Raw genomic sequence first — 18962 nt, 5'->3', positions numbered from 1 at the left:
AGGTACTATCTCCAACTGTGTTTTACACTGAAAAATGCAGGAACTTCAAACCGGGACTAGGAAACAGACTGAGAAACCACAGTAAATGTTTCTACTGCAAACATTTCCCTTTGCGCTAGATGAATGAACGTCTCTCCACATGCTTAGTTCTGATATATAAGAGTGCGTTAAAGCCGAACTTCACATCGCTTGTTAGGATCACCAAATTTCTTTCAGTAGCAAACTACACTAAATTCATATATATGTTGAGGTACTAGCTCCAACTCGGTTTAACAGTGAAAACTGCAGGAAATTCAAACAGGCACTGGGAAACAGACTGAGGAACCAGTGTAAAATTTCTCCTGCAACCTTTTCCATTTGTGCTAGACGAACGAATGTCTCTCCACATGCTCAGTTCTGAGACATAAGTGTGTGTGAATGCCTTCCTTTACTAGCTTGATGGGAATACAAAGTTTCTTTTCAGTTGCAAACTCCACTCCATATATATATATGGGGAGGTACTAGCTCCAACTCGGTTTTACAGTGAAAACGGCAGGAACTTCAAAACGGCACTAGGAAACAGACTGAGAAACCAGAATAAAAGTTTCTACTGCAACCCGTTCCTTTAGTGCTAGATGAACGGACGTCTCTACACAGGCTCAGTTCTGAGAGATAATTGGGTATTTAATCCGTCCTTAACCTAGCTTTTTGGGAACGCAAAGTTTCTTTTCAATTGCAAAGTAGAAACCAAACATATATATGGGGAGGTACTAGCTCCAACTCGTTTTTTCAGTGAAAACTACAGGAACTTCAAACCGACACTAGGAAACAGACTGAGAAACCACAGTAAAAGTTTCCCCTTCATGCGTTCCCTTTGTGCTAGATGAATGAACGTCTCTCCACATAATCAGTTCTGATATATAAGTGTGTGTGAAAGCCGTCCTTCACAAAGATTGTTAGGAACACCAAGTTTTTTTTCAGTAGCAAACTACACTAATTTCATATATATGTTGAGGTACTATCTCCAACTCGGTTTTACAGTGAAAACTTCAGGAACTTCAAACTGGCACTGGGAAACAGACTGAGAAACCAGAATAAAATTTCTCCTGCAACCTTTTCCATTTGTGATATATGAACAAACTTCTCCCAACATGCTCAGTTCTGAGAGATAAGAGTGTGTGAAAGCAGTCCTTCACTAGCTTCTTGGGAACACAAAGATTTTCTGAGTTGCAAATTACACACCATACATATATATGGGGAGGTACTTGGTCCAACTCGGTTTTACAGTGAAACTGCAGGAAATTCAAACCGGCACTAGGAAACAGACTGAGAAACCACAGTAAAAGTTTCCCCTTCATGCGTTCCCTTTCTGCTGGATGAATGAAAGTCTCTCCACATAATCAGTTCTGATATATAAGTGTGTGTGAAAGCCGTCCTTCACAAAGCTTGTTAGGAACACCAAGTTTCTTTTCAGTAGCAAACTACACTGAATTCATATATATGTTGTGGTACAATCTCCAACTCGGTTTTACAGTGAAAACTGCAGGAACTTCAAACCGGCACTGGGAAACAGACTGAGAAACCAGAGTAAAATTTCTCCTGCATACTTTTCCATTTTTAATAGATGAACGAACGTCTCTCCACATGCTCAGTTCTGAGAGATAATTGTGTGTGAAAGCATTCCTTCACTAGTTTCTTGTGAACATAAAGTTTCTTTTAAGTTGCAAAATACACTCCATAGATATATATGTGCTGGTACTAGCTCCAACTCGGTTTTACATTGAAAACTGCAGGAACTTCAACCCGGCACTGGGAAACACACTGAGAAACCAGAGTAAAATTTCTCCTGCAACCTTTTCCATTTGTAATAGATGAACGAACGTCTCTCCACATGCTCAGTTCTGAGAGATAAATGTGTGTGAAAGCCGTCCTTCACTAGCTTCTTGTGAACATAAAGTTTCTTTTAAGTTGAAAAATATACTCCATAGATATATATGTGCTGGTACTAGCTCCAACTCGGTTTTAAAGTGAAAACTGCAGGAACTTCAAACCGCCACTAAGAAAAAGTCTGAGAAACCACTGTAAAATTTTCCCTGCAACTAGATCCTTTTGTGCTGGATGAAAGAACGTCTCTACACATGCTCAGTTCTGATATATAAGTGTGTTTGAAAGCCGTCCTTCAACTAGCTTGTTAGGAACACCAAGGTACTTTTCAGTAGCAAACTACACTAAATACATATATATGTTGTGGTTCTAGCTCCAACTCGGTTTTACACTTAAAACTGCAGGAACTTCTAACCGGCACTTGGAAAAAGGCTGAGATACCACAATAATATTTTCTCCTGCAAACTGTTCCATTTGTGCTGGGTGAACGAACGTCTCTCCACATGTTCATTTCTGAAAGATAAGTGTGTGTGAAAGCCGTACTTCACCTAGCTTCTTGGGAACACAAAGTTTCCTTTCATGTGCCAACTACATTCCATACATATATATGGGGAGGTACGAGCTCCAACTCGATTTTAAAGTGAAAACTGCAGGAAATTCTAACAGGCCCTTTGAAACAGACAGAGAAACCAGAGTTAAATTTCACCTGCAACCATTTCCATTTGTGTTAGATGAACGAATGTCTCTCCACATGCTCAGTTCTGAGAGATAAGTGTGTGAGAAAGCCTTCCTTTACTAGCTTGATGGGAATACAAAGTTTCATTTCAGTTGCAAACCCCACTCCATGTATATATATGGGGAGGTACTAGCTCCAACTCGGTTTTACAGTGAAAACTGCAGGAACTTCAAACGGTAACTAGGAAACAGACTGAGAATCCACAATAAAATTTTCTCCTGTAAACCGTTCCATTTGTGCTGCATGAACGAAAGTCTCTCCAAATGTTCAGTTCTGAGAGATATGTGTGTGTGAAAGCCGTCCTTCACCTAGCTTCTTGAGTATACAATGTTTCTTTTCAGTTGCAAACTACACTCCATACATATATATGGGGAGGTACTATCTCCAACTCTGTTTTACACTGAAAAATGCAGGAACTTCAAACCGGGACTAGGAATCAGACTGAGAAACCACAGTAAATGTTTCCACTGCAAACATTTCCCTTTGCGCTAGATGAATGAACGTCTCTCCACATGCTCATTTCTGATATATAAGAGTGCGTTAAAGCCGAACTTCACATCGCTTGTTAGGAACACCAACTTTCTTTCAGTAGCAAACTACACTAAATTCATATATATGTTGAGGTACTAGCTCCAACTCGGTTTAACAGTGAAAACTGCAGGAAATTCAAACAGGCACTGGGAAACAGACTGAGGAACCAGTGTAAAATTTCTCCTGCATCCTTTTCCATTTGTGCTAGATGAACGAATGTCTCTCCACATGCTCAGTTCTGAGAGATAATTGTGTGTGAAAGCCTTCCTTTACTAGCTTGATGGGAATACAAAGTTTCTTTTCAGTTGCAAACTCCACTCCATATATATATATGGGGAGGTACTAGCTCCAACTCGGTTTTACAGTGAAAACTGCAGGAACTTCAAAACGGCACTAGGAAACAGACTGAGAAACCAGAATAAAAGTTTCTACTGCAACCCGTTCCTTTAGTGCTAGATGAACGGACGTCTATACACAGGCTCAGTTCTGAGAGATAAGTGTGTATTTAATCCGTCCTTAACCTAGCTTTTTGGGAACGCAAAGTTTCTTTCCAATTGCAAACTAGACACCAAACATATATATGGGGAGGGACTAGCTCCAACTCGTTGTTTCAGTGAAAACTGCAGGAACTTCTAACCGACACTAGGAAGCAGACTGAGAAACCAGAGTCAAATTTTATCTTGCAAACCGTTCCATTTTTGCTAGATGAACGAACTTCTCTCAAGATGCAAAGATCTGAGGATTAAGTGTGTGTCAAAGCCGTAATTCACCATGCTTGTTGGGATCACATACTTCCTTTTAAGTTGCAAACTACACTCCTTAAATATATATGGGGAGGTACTATCACCAACTCGGTTTTACTGTGAATACTGCAGGGACATCAATCCGTCACTAGGAAACACACTGAGAAACCACATTAAAAGTTTCTCTTGCAACCGTTCCAATTGTGCTGGATGAAAGAAAGTCTCTCCACATGCTCAGTTCTGAGAGATAAGTTTGTGTGAAAGCCGTTCTTCACCCAGCTTGTTGGGAACACAAAGTTTCTTTTAATTTGCAAAATACACTCCATACATATATATGGGGAGGTACTAGCTCCAACTCGGTTTTTCAGTGAAAACTGCAGGAACTTTAAACCGACACTAGGAAACAGACTGAGAAACCACAGAAAAGTTTTCCCTGCAAACCATTCCCTTTGTGCTAGATGAATGAACGTCTCTACACATGCTCAGTTATGATATATAAGTGTGTGTGAAAGAAGTTTTCACCTAGCTTGTTAGGAACACCAAGTTTCTTTTCAGAAGCAAACTACACTAAATTCATAATTATGTTGAGGTACTCGCTCCAACTTGGTTTTACAGTGAAAACTGCAGGAAATTCAAACAGGCACTGGGAAACACACTGAGAAACCAGAGTCAAATTTTATCTTGCAAACAGTTCCATTTTTGCTACATGAAAGAACCTCTCTCAAAATGCATAGATCTGAGAATTTATTGTGTGTTAAAGCCTTAATTCACCTTGCTTGTTAGGAAAACAAACTTCCTTTTAAGTTGCAAACAACACTGCATACATATAAATTGGGAGGTACTAGTTTCAACTCGGTTTTACAGTGAAAATTGCAGGAAATTCAAACCGGCACTAGGAAAGAGACTGAGAAACGAGAATAAAAGTTTCTACTGCAACACGTTCCTATAGGTCTAGATGAACGAAAGTCTGTCCACATGATCAGTTCTGAGAGATAAGAGTGTGTGTAAGCCGTCCTTCACTAGCTTCTTGGGAACACAAAGATATTCTCAGCTGCAAACTACACACCATACATATATATGAGGAGGTACTTGGTCCAACTCGGTTTTACAGTGATAACTGCAGGAACTTCAAACCGGCACAAGGAAACAGACTGAGAAACCACAGTAAAAGTTTCCCCTTCATGCGTTCCCTTTCTGCTAGATGAATGAACGTCTCTCCACATAATCAGTTCTGATATATAAGTGTGTGTGAAATCCGTCCTTCACAAATATTGTTAGGAACACCAAGTTTCTTTTCAGTAGCAAACTACAGTGAATTCATATATAAGTTGAGGTACAAACTCCAACTCGGTTTTACAGTGAAAACTGCAGGAACTTCAAACCGGCACTGGGAAACAGACTGAGAAACCAGAGTCAAATTTCTCCTGCAAACTTTTCCATTTTCAATAGATGAACGAACGTCTCTCCACATGCTCAGTTCTGAGAGATAAATGTGTGTGAAAGCCGTCCTTCACTAGCTTCTTGTAAACATAAAGTTTCTTTAAAGTTGCAAAATACACTCCATAGATATATGTGCTTGTACTAGCTCCAACTCGTTTTTAAAATGAAAACTGCAAGAACTTCAAACCGCCACTAGGAAAAAGTCTGAGAAACCACAGTAAAATTTTACCTGCAACTAGATCCTATTGTGCTGGATGAAAGAACGTCTCTACACATGCTAGGTTCTGATATATAAGTGTGTTTGAAAGCCGTACTTCAACTAGCTTGTTAGGGACACCAAGGTTCTTTCAGTAGCAAACTACACTAAATCCATATATATGTTGTGGTACTAGCTCCAACTCGGTTTTACAGTGAAAACTGCAGGAACTTCAAACCATAACTAGGAAACAGACTGAGAAACCACAATAAAATTTTCTCCAGTAAACCGTTCCATTTGTGCTGCATGAACGAAAGTCTCTCCACATGTTCAGTTCTGAGAGATATGTGTGTGTGAAAGCCGTCCTTCACCTAGCTTCTTGGGTATACAATGTTTCTTTTCAGTTGCAAATTACAATCAATACATATATATGGGAAGGTACTATCTCCAACCCTGTTTTACACTGAAAAATGCAGGAACATCAAACCGGGACTAGGAAACAGACTGAGAAACCACAGTAAATGTTTCCACTGCAAACATTTCCCTTTGCGCTAGATGAATGAAAGTCTCTCCACATGCTCAGTTCTGATATATAAGAGTGGGTTAAAGCCGAACTTCACATCGCTTGTTAGGAACACCAAATTTCTTTCAGTAGCAAACTACACTAAATTCATATATATGTTGTGGTACTAGCTCCAACTCGGTTTAACAGTGAAAACTGCAGGAAATTCAAACAGGCAGTGGGAAACAGACTGAGGAACCAGTGTAAAATTTCTCCTGCAATCTTTTCCATTTGTGCTAAACGAACGAATGTCTCTCCACATGCTCATTTCTGAGAGATAATTGTGTGTGAAAGCCTTCCTTTACTAGCTTGATGGGAATACAAAGTTTCTTTTCAGTTGCAAACTCCACTTCAAATATATATAAGGGGAGGTACTAGCTCCAACTCGGTTTTACAGTGAAAACGGCAGGAACTTCAAAACGGCACTAGGAAACAGACTGAGAAACCAGAATAAAAGTTTCTACTGCAACCCGTTCCTTTAGTGCTAGATGAACGGACGTCTCTACACAGGCTCAGTTCTGAGAGATAATTGGGTATTTAATCCGTCCTTAACCTAGCTTTTTGGGAACGCAAAGTTTCTTTTCAATTGCAAAGTAGAAACCAAACATATATATGGGGAGGTACTAGCTCCAACTCGTTTTTTCAGTGAAAACTGCAGGAACTTCAAACCGACACTAGGAAACAGACTGAGAAACCACAGTAAAAGTTTCCCCTTCATGCGTTCCCATTGTGCTAGATGAATGAACGTCTCTCCACATAATCAGTTCTGATATATAAGTGTGTGTGAAAGCCGTCCTTCACAAAGATTGTTAGGAACACCAAGTTTTTTTTCAGTAGCATACTACACTAATTTCATATATATGTTGAGGTACTATCTCCTAATCGGTTTTACAGTGAAAACTTCAGGAACTTCAAACCAGCACTGGGAAACAGACTGAGAAACCAGAATAAAATTTCTCCTGCAACCTTTTCCATTTGTGATATATGAACAAACTTCTCCCAACATGCTCAGTTCTGAGAGAAAAAAGTGTGTGAAAGCAGTCCTTCACTAGCTTCTTGGGAACACAAAGATTTTCTGTGTTGCAAACTACACACCATACATATATATGGGGAGGTACTTGGTCCAACTCGGTTTTACTGTGAAAACTGCAGGAAATTCAAACCGGCACTAGGAAACAGACTGAGAAACCACAGTAAATGTTTCCCCTGCAAGGGTTCCCTTTGTGCTAGATGAATGAACGTCTCTCCACATAATCAGTTCTGATATATAAGTGTGTGTGAAAGCCGTCCTTCACAAAGATTGTTAGGAACACCAAGTTTCTTTTCAGTAGCAAACTACACTAAATTCATATATATGCTGATGTACTATCTCCAACTCGGTTTTACAGTGAAAACTGCAGGAACTTCAAACCGGCACTGGGAAACACACTGAGAAACCAGAGTAAAATTTCTCCTGCAACCTTTTCCAATTCTAATAGATGAACGAACGTCTCTCCACATGCTCAGTTCTGAGAGATAAATGTGTGTGAAAGCCGTCCTTCAATAGCTTCTTGTGAACATAAAGTTTCTTTTAAGTTGAAAAATACACTCCATAGATATATATGTGCTGGTACAAGTTCCAACTCGGTTTTAAAGTGAAAACTGCAGGAACTTCAAACCGCCACTAGGAAAAAGTCTGAGAAACCACAGTAAAATTTTCCCTGCATCTAGATCCTTATATGCTGGATGAAAGAACGTCTCTACACATGCTCAGTCCTGATATATATGTGTGTTTGAAAGCCGTCCTTCAACTAGCATGTTAGGAACACCAAGGTTCTTTTCAGTAGCAAACTACAGTAAATATATATATATGTTGCGGTACTAGCTCCAACTCGGTTTTACAGTGAAAAATGCAGGAACTTCAAACCGGCACTTGGAAAAAGGCTGAGATACCACAATAATATTTTCTCCTGCAACCTGTTCCATTTGTGCTGGATGAACGAACGTCTTTCCACATGTTCATTTCTGAAAGATATGTGTGTGTGAAAGCCGTTCTTCACCAAGCTTGTTGGGAACACAAAGTTTCTTTTCAGTTGCAAACTACACTCCATACATATATATGGGGAGGCAATAGCTCCAAATCTGTTTTACAGTGAAAAGTGCAGGAACTATAAACAAGCACTGGGAAACAGACTGAGAAAGCAGAGTGAAATTTCTCCTGCAAAGTTTTCCATTTGTGCTAGGTGAACGAACATCACTCAAGATGAAAAATTTGAGAATTTAGTGTGTGTTAAAGCCTTAATTCACCTTGCTTGTTAGGAAAACAAACTTCCTTTTAAGTTGCAAAAGACACTCCATACTTATAAATGGGGAGGTTCTAGCTCCAACTCGGTTTTTCAGTGAAAACTGCAGGAACTTCAAACCGGCACTTGGAAACAGACTGAGATACCACAATAATATTTTCTCCTGCAACCCGTTCCATTTGTGCTGGATGAACGAACGTCTCTCAAGATGCAAAAATCTGAGAATTTAGTGTGTGAGAAAGCCGTACTTCACCTTGCTTGTTGGGAACACAAACTTCTTTTTAAGTTGCAAACTACACTCCATAAAATTATATGGGGAGTTACAAGCTCCAACTCGATTTTACAGTGAAAACTGCAGGAACTTCAAACCGCCACTAGAAAACAGACTGAGAAACCACAGAAAAAGTTTCTCCTGCAAACTTTTCCATTTGTGCTAGACGAACGAACCTTTCTCCACATGCTCATTTGTGAGAGATGAGTGTGTGTGAAAGCCGTCCTTCACTAGCTTCTTGGGAACACAAATTTTCTTTTCATTTTCAAACTACAGTCCATACATATATATGGGAAGATACCTGCTCCAACTCGGTTTTACAGTGCAAACTGCAGGAACTTCAAACCGCCACTAGGATAAGTCTGAGAAACCACAGTAAAATTTTCCCTGCAACTAGATCCATATATGCTGGATGAAAGAACGTCTCTACACATGCTCAGTCCTGATATATATGTGTGTTTGAAAGGCGTCTTCAACTAGCTTGTTAGGAACACCAAGATTCTTTTCAGTAGCAAACTACAGTAAATAAATATATATGTTGCGGTACTAGCTCCAACTCGGTTTTACAGTGAAAACTGCAGGAACTTCAAACCGGCACTTGGAAAAAGGCTGAGATACCACAATAATATTTTCTCCTGCAACCCGTTCCATTTGTGCTGGATGAACGAACGTCTTTCCACATGTTCATTTCTGAAAGATAAGTGTGTGTGAAAGCCGTTCTTCACCTAGCTTGTTGGGAACACAAAGTTTCTTTTCAGTTGCAAACTGCACTCCATACATATATATGGGGAGGTAATAGCTCCAAATCTGTTTTACAGTGAAAAGTGCAGGAACTATAAACAAGCACTGGGAAACAGACTGAGAAAGCAGAGTGAAATTTCTCCTGCAAAGTTTTCCATTTGTGCTAGGTGAGCGAACATCACTCAAGATGAAAGATCTGAGAATTTAGTGTGTGTTAAAGCCTTAATTCACCTTGCTTGTTAGGAAACCAAACTTCCTTTTAAGTTGCAAAAGACACTCCATACTTATAAATGGGGAGGATCTAGCTCCAACTCGGTTTTTCAGTGAAAACTGCAGGAACTTCAAACCGGCACTTGGAAACAGACTGAGATACCACAATAATATTTTCTCCTGCAACCCGTTCCATTTGTGCTGGATGAACGAACATCTCTCAAGATGCAAAAATCTGAGAATTTAGTGTGTGAGAAAGCCGTACTTCATCTAGCTTGTTGGGAACACAAACTTCTTTTTAAGTTGCAAACTACACTCCATAAAATTATATGGGGAGTTACAAGCTCCAACTCGATTTTACAGTGAAAACTGCAGGAACTTCAAACCGCCACTAGAAAACAGACTGAGAAACCACAGAAAAAGTTTCTCCTGCAAACTTTTCCATTTGTGCTAGACGAACGAACCTTTCTCCACATGCTCATTTGTGAGAGATGAGTGTGTGTGAAAGCCGTCCTTCACTAGCTTCTTGGGAACACAAATTTTCTTTTCATTTTCAAACTACAGTCCATACATATATATGGGAAGATACCTGCTCCAACTCGGTTTTACAGTGCAAACTGCAGGAACTTCAAACCGCCACTAGGATAAGTCTGAGAAACCACAGTAAAATTTTCCCTGCAACTAGATCCATATATGCTGGATGAAAGAACGTCTCTACACATGCTCAGTCCTGATATATATGTGTGTTTGAAAGGCGTCTTCAACTAGCTTGTTAGGAACACCAAGATTCTTTTCAGTAGCAAACTACAGTAAATAAATATATATGTTGCGGTACTAGCTCCAACTCGGTTTTACAGTGAAAACTGCAGGAACTTCAAACCGGCACTTGGAAAAAGGCTGAGATACCACAATAATATTTTCTCCTGCAACCCGTTCCATTTGTGCTGGATGAACGAACGTCTTTCCACATGTTCATTTCTGAAAGATAAGTGTGTGTGAAAGCCGTTCTTCACCTAGCTTGTTGGGAACACAAAGTTTCTTTTCAGTTGCAAACTGCACTCCATACATATATATGGGGAGGTAATAGCTCCAAATCTGTTTTACAGTGAAAAGTGCAGGAACTATAAACAAGCACTGGGAAACAGACTGAGAAAGCAGAGTAAAATTTCTCCTGCAAATTTTTCCATTTGTGCTAGGTGAATGAACGTCTCTCAAGATGAAAGATCTGAGAATTTAGTGTGTGTTAAAGCCTTAATTCACCTTGATTGTTAGGAAACCAAACTTCCTTTTAATTTGCAAACTACTCTCCATACAATTATATGGGGAGTTACTAGCTCCAACTCGATTTTACAGTGAAAACTGCAGGAACTTCAAACCGCCACTAGGAATCAGACTGAGAAACCACACAAAAAGTTTCTCCTGCAAACTTTTCCATTTGTGCTAGATGAACGAACGTCTCTCCACATGCTCATGTGTGAGAGTTGAGTGTGTGTGAAAGCCGTCCTTCACTAGCTTCTTGGGAACACAAAGTTTCTTTTCATTTTCAAACTACAATCCATACATATATATGGGAAGATACCTGCTCCAACTCGGTTTTACAGTGAAAACTGCAGGAATTTCAAATCAGCACTAAGAAACAGACTGAGAAACCGCAGTAAATCTTTCCCCTGCAACTCGTTCCACTTGAGCTAGATGAGCGATAGTCAATCCACATGCTCAGTTATGAGAGATAAGTGTGTGTGAAAGCCGTCCTTCACCTAGCTTCTTGGGAACACAAAGTTACTTTTCATGTGCCAACTACACTCTATACATATATATGGGGAGGTACGAGCTCCAACTCGATTTTACAGTGAAAACTGCAGGAAATTCAAACAGGCACTGGGAAACAGACTGAGAAACTAGTGAAAAATTTCTCCTGCAAATTTTTCCACTTGTGCTAGATGAACGAATGTCTCTCCACATGCTCAGTTCTGAGAGATAAGTTTGTGTGAAAGTCTTACTTTACTTCTTGATGGGAATACAAAGTTTCTTTTCCGTTGCAGACTCCACTTCATATTTATATATGGGGAGGTACGAGCTCCAACTCGGTTTTACAGTGAAAACTGCAGGAACTTCAAACCGGCACTAGGAAAAAGACTGAGAAACCAGAATAATAGTTTCTACTGCAACCCGTTCCATTTGTGCTACATGAACGAAAGTCTCTCCACATGCTCAGTTCTGAGAGAAAAGTATGTATTAAATCCGTTCTTAACTTAGCTTTTTGGGAACGCAAAGTTTCTTTTCAATTGCAAACTAAACACCAAACTTATATACGGGAAGGTACAAGCTCCAAATCGTTTTTTCAGTGAAATCTGCAGGAACTTCTATCCGACACTAGGAAACAGACTGAGAAACCAGAGTCAAATTTTATCTTGAAAACCGTTCCATTTTTGCTAGATGAACGAACCTCTCTCAAGATGTAAAGATCTGAGAATTTAGTGTGTATTAAAGCCTTCATTCACCTTGCTTTTTAGGAAAACAAACTTCCTTTTAAGTTGCAAACTACACTCCATACATATAAATGGTGAGGTACAAGCTCCAACTCGGTTTTACAGTGAAAACTGCAGGAACTTCAAACCTTAACTAGGAAACAGACTGAGAAACCACAATAAAATTTTCTCCTGTAACACGTTCCTTTTGTGCTGGATGAACGAACATTTCTCCACATGCTCAGTTCTGAGAGATAAGTGTGTGTGAAAGCCGTATTTCACCTAGCTTGTTGGGAACACAAATTTCTTTTCAGTTGGAAACTACACTCCATACATATATATGGGGAGCTAATAGCTCCAAATCGATTTTACAGTGAAAACTGCAGGAATATCAAACCGGCAGTAAGAAACAGACTGAGATACCAGAATAAAAGTTGCTCCTTCAACCCGTTCCATTTGTGCTGGATGAACGAACGCCTCTCCACATGCTCAGTTCTGAGAGATTAGTGTGTGTGAGAGCCGTCTTTCTCCTACCTTCTTAGGAACACCAAGTTTCTTTTCTGTAGCCAACTACACTGAATTCATATATATGTTGAAGTACTAGCTCCAACTCGGTTTTACAGTGAAAACTGCACAAAATTCAAACCGGCACTAGGAAACAGACAGAACCCAGAATAAAAGTTTCTACTGCAACCCGTTCCTTTAGTGCTAGATGAACGAACATCTCTCCACATGCTCATTTCTGAGAGATAAGTGTGTGTGAAATCCGTCCTTCACCTAGCTGTTTGGGAACACAAATTTTCTTTTCAGTTGCAAACTACACACCATACATATATATGGGGAGTTACTAGCTCCAACTCTTTTTTACAGTGAAAACTGCAGGAACTTCAAACCGGCACTGGGAAAGAGACTGAGAAACCAGAGTAAAATTTCTTCTGCAACCTTTACCATTTGTGCTAGATGAACGAACGTCTCACAACATGCTCAGTTCTGAGAGATAAGAGTGTGTTTAATCCGTCTTTAACCTAGCTTTTTGGGAACACACAGTTTCTTTTAAGTTGCAAATTACAAACCATACATATATATGGGTAGGTACTAGCTCCAACACGGTTTTACAGTGAAAACTGCAGGAAATTCAAACCGGCACTAGGAAACAGACTGAGAAACCAGAGTCAAAGTTATCTTGCAAACCATTCCATTTGTGCTGGATGAACGAACGTCTCTCAAGATGCAAAATCTGAGAATTTAGTGTGTGTGAAAGCCGTAATTCACCTAGCTTGTTGGGAACACAAACTTCCTTTTAAGTTGCAAACTACACTCCATACATATAAATGGGGAGGTACAAGCTCCAACTCGGTTTTACAGTGAAAACTGCAGGAACTTCAAACAGTAACTAGGAAACAGTCTGAGAAACCACACAAAAAGTTTCTCCTGTAACACGTTCCATTTGTGCTGGATGAACGAACATTTCTCCACATGCTCAGTTCTGAGAGATAAGTGTGTTTGAAAGCCGTACTTCACCTAGCTTGTTGGGAACACAAGGTTCTTTTCCGTGGCAAACTACACTGCATACATATATATGGGGAGGTAATAGCTCCAAATCGATTTTACAGTGAAAACTTCAGGAACATCAAACCGGCAGTTAGAAACAGACTGAGATACCAGAATAAGAGTTGCACCTGCAACCCGTTCCTTTAGTGCTAGATGAACGAACATCTCTCCACATGCTCAGTTCTGAGACATAAGTGTGTGTGAAAGCCGTCCTTCACCAAGCTTTTTGGGAAAACAAAGTTTCTTTTCAGTTCCCAACTACACTCCTCACATATATATGGTGAGGTACTATCTCCAACTAGGTTTTACACTGAAAAATGCAGGAACACCAAACCGGGACTAGGAAACAGACTCAGAAACCACAGTAAATGTTTCCACTTCAAACAGTTCCCTTTACGCTAGATGAATGAACGTCTCTACACATGCTCAGTTCTGATATAAAAGAGTGCTTGAAAGCCGAACTTCACATCGCTTTATAGGAACACCAACATTCTTTCAGTAGCAAACTACACTAAATTCATATATATGTTGATGTACGATCTCCAACTCGGTTTCACAGTGAAAAATGAAGGAACTTCTAACCGGCACTGGGAAAGAGACTGAGAAACCAGAGTAAAATTTCTTCTGCAACCTTTACCATTTGTGCTAGATGAACGAATGTCTCACCACATGCTCAGTTCTGAGAGATAAGTGTGTGTTGAATCCGTCCTTCACCTAGTAATTTGGGAACACACAGTTTCTTTAAAGTTGCAAATTACAAAACAAACATATATATGGGTAGGTACTAGCTCCAACACGGTTTTACCGTGAAAACTGCAGGAAATTCAAACCGGCACTAGGAAACAGACTGAGAAACCAGAGTCAAAGTTATCTTGCAAACCATTCCATTTGTGCTGGATGAACGAACGTCTCTCAAGATGCAAAATCTGAGAATTTAGTGTGTGTGAAAGCCGTAATTCACCTAGCTTGTTGGGAACACAAACTTCCTTTTAAGTTGCAAAATACACTCCATAAAATTATATGGGGAGATACTAGCTCCAACTCGGTTTTACAGTGAAAACTGCAGGAACTTCAAACTGCCACTAGGAAACAGACTGAGAAACCACACAAAAAGTTTCTCCTGCAACACGTTCCATTTGTGCTGGATGAAAGAACGTCTCCCCAAATGCTCAGTTCTGGGAGATAATTGTGTGTGAATGCCGTACTTCACCTAGCTTGTTAGGAAAACCAAGGTTCTTTTCAGTAGCAAACTACACTAAATTCATATATATGTTGAGGTACTAGCTCCAACTCGGTTTTACATTGAAAAATGTAGGAACTTCAAACCGGCACTGGGAAACAGACTGAGAAACCGGAGTAAAATTTCTCCTGCAATCTTTTCCATTTGTGATAGATGAACGAACGTCTCCCAACATGCTCAGTTCTGAGAGATAAGGGTGTGTGAAAGCCGTTCTTCACTAGCTTGTTGGGAACACAAAGTTTCTTTTAAGTTGCAAAATACACTCCATACATATATATGGGGAGGTACTAGCTCCAACTCGGTTTTTCAGTGAAAACTGCAGGAACTTTAAACCCACAATAGGAAACAGACAGAAACAACAGAAAAGTTTTCCCTGCAATCCATTCCTTTGTGCTAGATGAATGAACGTCTCTACACATGCTCAGTTATGATATATAAGTGTGTGTGAAAGCCGTCTTTCACCTAACTTGTTAGGAACACCAAGTTTCTTTTCAGAAGCAAACTACACAAAATTCATAATTATGTTGAGGTACTCGCTCCAACTTGGTTTTACAGTGAAAACTGCAGGAAATTCAAACAGGCACTGGGAAAAAGACTGAGAAACCACACTAAAAGATGCTCCTGCAAACCGTTCCATTTCTGCTGGATGAAAGAACGTCTCTCCACATGCTCAGTTCTGAGAGATAAATTTGTGTGAAAGCCGTCCTTCACCTAGCTTGTTGGGAACACAAAATTTCTTTTCAGTTGCAAACTACACTGCGTACATTTATATGGTGGGGTACTAGCTCCAAATCGATTTAACAGTGAAAACTGCATTAACTTCAAACCGGTACTAGGAATCAGACTGAGAAACCACAGTTAAATTTCCCCTGCAAGCGTTCCCTTTGTGCTAGATGAATGAACTTCTCTCTACATACTAATTTCTGATATATAAGTTTGTGTGAAAGCCGACCTTCACCTAGCTTTTTAGGAATACCAAGGTACTATTCAGTAGCAAACTACACTAAATTCATATATACGTTGAAGTTCTAGCTCCAACTCGGTTTTACAGTGAAAACTGCAGGAACTTCAAACCGGCAGTAGGAAATAGACTGAGAAACAGGATTCATAGTTTATCTAGCAAACCGTTCCATTTTTGCTAGATGAACGAACGTCTCTCAAGATGCAAAGATCTGAGGATGAAGTGTGTGTGAAAGAAATAATTCACCATGCTTGTTGGGATCACATATTTCCTTTTAAGTGGCAAACTACACTCCTTAAATATATATGGGGAGGTACTAGCTCCAACTCCGTTTTACTGTGAAAACTGCAGGGACATCAATCCACCACTAGGAAACACACTGAGAAACCACACTAAAAGTTTCCCTTGCAACCGTTCCATTTGTGCTAGATGAACGAACGTCTCTCCAAATGCTCAGTTCTGAGAGATTTGTGTGTGTGAAAGCCGAACATCACCTAGCTTGTTGGGAACACAAAATTTCTTTTCAGTTGCAACCTACACTCCATACATATATATGGGGAGGTACAAGCTCCAAATCGATTTCACAGTTTAAACTGCAGGACTTCAAACCGACACTAGGAAACAGACTGAGAAACCACAATAAAAGTTTCCCTGCACCAAGATCCCTTTGTGCCAGATGAATGAACGTCTCTACACATGCTCAGTTATGATATATAAGTGTGTGTGAAAGCCGACTTTCACATAACTTGTTAGGAACACCAAGTTTCTTTCCAGAAGCAATCTACACTAAATTCATACTTATGTTGAGGTACTCGCTCCAACTTGGTTTTACAGTGAAAACTGCAGGAAATTCAAACAGGCACTGGGAAACAGACTGAGAAATCAGAGTCAAATTTTACCTTGCAAACCGTTCCATTTTTGCTACATGAACGAACCTCTCTCAACATGCACAGATCTGAGAATTTAGTGTGTGTTAAAGCCTTAATTCACCTTGCTTGTTAGGAAAACAAACTTCCTTTTAAGTTGCAAACAACACTGCATACATATAAATTGGGAGGTACTAGCTCCAACTCGGTTTTACAGTGAAAACTGCAGGAACTTCAAACCGGCACTAGGAAAGAGACTGAGAAACGAGAATAAAAGTTTCTACTGCAACATTTTCCCATAGTGCTAGATGAACGAAAGTCTCTCCACATGCTCAGTTCTGAGAGATAAGAGTGTGTGAAAGCCGTCCTTCACTAGCTTCTTCGGAACACAAAGATTTTCTCAGTTGCAAACTACACAGCATACATATATATGGGGAGGTACTTGGTCCAACTCGGTTTTACAGTGAAAATTAAAGGAACTTCAAACCGGCACAAGGAAACAGACAGAGAAACCAGAGTAAAATTTCTCCTGCAACATTTTCCATTTGTGATAGATGAACAAACGTCTCCCAACATGCTCAGTTCTGAGAGATAAGAGTGTGTGAATGCCGTCCTTCACTAGCTTCTTGGGAACACAAAGATTTTCTGAGTTGCAAACTACACACCATATATATATGGGGAGGTACTTGGTCCACCTCTGTTTTACAGTGAAAACTGCAGGAAATTCAAACCGGCACTAGGAAACAGACTGAGAAACCAGAGACAAATTTATCTTGCAAACCATTCCAATTGTGCCAAATGGACGAAAGTCTCTCAAGAGGCAAAGATCTGAGAATATAGTGTGTGTGAAAGCCGTAATTCACCTAGCTTGCTGGGAACACAAACTTCCTTTTAAGTTGCAAACTACACTCCATACAAATATGTGGGTAGGTACTAGCTCCAACTCGATTTTACAATGTAAACTGCAGGAAATTCAAACCGCCACTAGGAAACAGACTGAGAAACCACACTAAAAGTTTCTCCTGCAAACCGATCCATTTGTGCTGGATGAAAGAACGTCTCTCCACATGCTCAGTCCTGAGAGATAATTGTGTGTGAAAGCCGTCCTTCACCTGGCTTGTTGGGAACACAAAATTTCTTTTCAGTTGCAAACTAAACTGCATACAATTATATGGTGGGGTACTAGCTCCAAATCTATTTTACAGTGAAAACTGCAGGAACTTCAAAACGGCACTACGAAACAGACTGAGAAACCACAGTAAAATTTCCCCTGCAAGCGTTCCCTTTGTGCTAGATGAATGAAATTCTCCCTACATACTCATTTCTGATATATAAGTTTGTGTGAAAGCCGACCTTCACCTAGCTTTTTAGGAACACCAAGGTTCTTTTCAGTAGCGAACTACACTAAATTCATATTTATGTTGAAATACTAGCTCCAACTCGGTTTTACAGTGAAAACTGCAGGAACTTCAAACCGGCAGTAGGAAACAGACTGAGAAACCAGATTCATATTTTATCTAGCAAACCGTTCCATTTTTGCTAGATGAACGAACTTCTCTCAAGATGAAAAGATCTGAGGATTAAGTGTGTGTGAAAGCCGTAATTCACCAAGCTTGTTGGGATCACAAACTTCCTTTAAATTGCAAACAACACTCCATAAATATATATGGGGAGGTACAAGCTCCAACACGGTTTTACTGTGAAAATTGCAGGGACTTCATTTCGCCACTAGGAAACACACTGAGAAACCACAATAAAAGTTTCCCTTGCAACCGTTCCAATTGTGCTGGATGAAAGAAAGTCTCACCACATGCTCAGTTCTGAGAGATAAGTGTGTGTGAAAGCCGTCCTTCACCTAGCTTGTTGGGAACACAAAGTTTCTTTTAATTTGCAAAATACACTCCATACATATATATGGGGAGGTACTAGCTACAACTCGGTTTTTCAGTGAAAACTGCAGGAACTTTAAACCCACACTAGGAAACAGACTGAGAAACCACAGAAAAGTTTTCCCTGCAAACCATTCCCTTTGTGCTAGATGAATGAACGTCTCTACACATGCTCAGTTATGATATATAAGTGTGTGTGAAAGAAGACTTTCACATAGCTTGTTAGGAACACCAAGTTTCTTTTCAGAAGCAAACTACACTAAATTAATAATTATGTTGAGGTACTCGCTCCAACTTGGTTTTACAGTGAAAACTGCAGGAAATTCAAACAGGCACTGGGAAACAGACTGAGAAACCAGAGTCAAATTTTATCTTGCAAACCGTTCCATTTTTGCTACATGAACGAACCTCT

Source organism: Camelus ferus, chromosome 36, assembly GCF_009834535.1.
Source record: "Camelus ferus isolate YT-003-E chromosome 36, BCGSAC_Cfer_1.0, whole genome shotgun sequence".
Lineage (NCBI taxonomy): Eukaryota > Metazoa > Chordata > Mammalia > Artiodactyla > Camelidae > Camelus > Camelus ferus.
The sequence above is the reverse complement of the archived record's forward strand: the minus strand, read 5'-3'. Positions refer to the sequence as shown.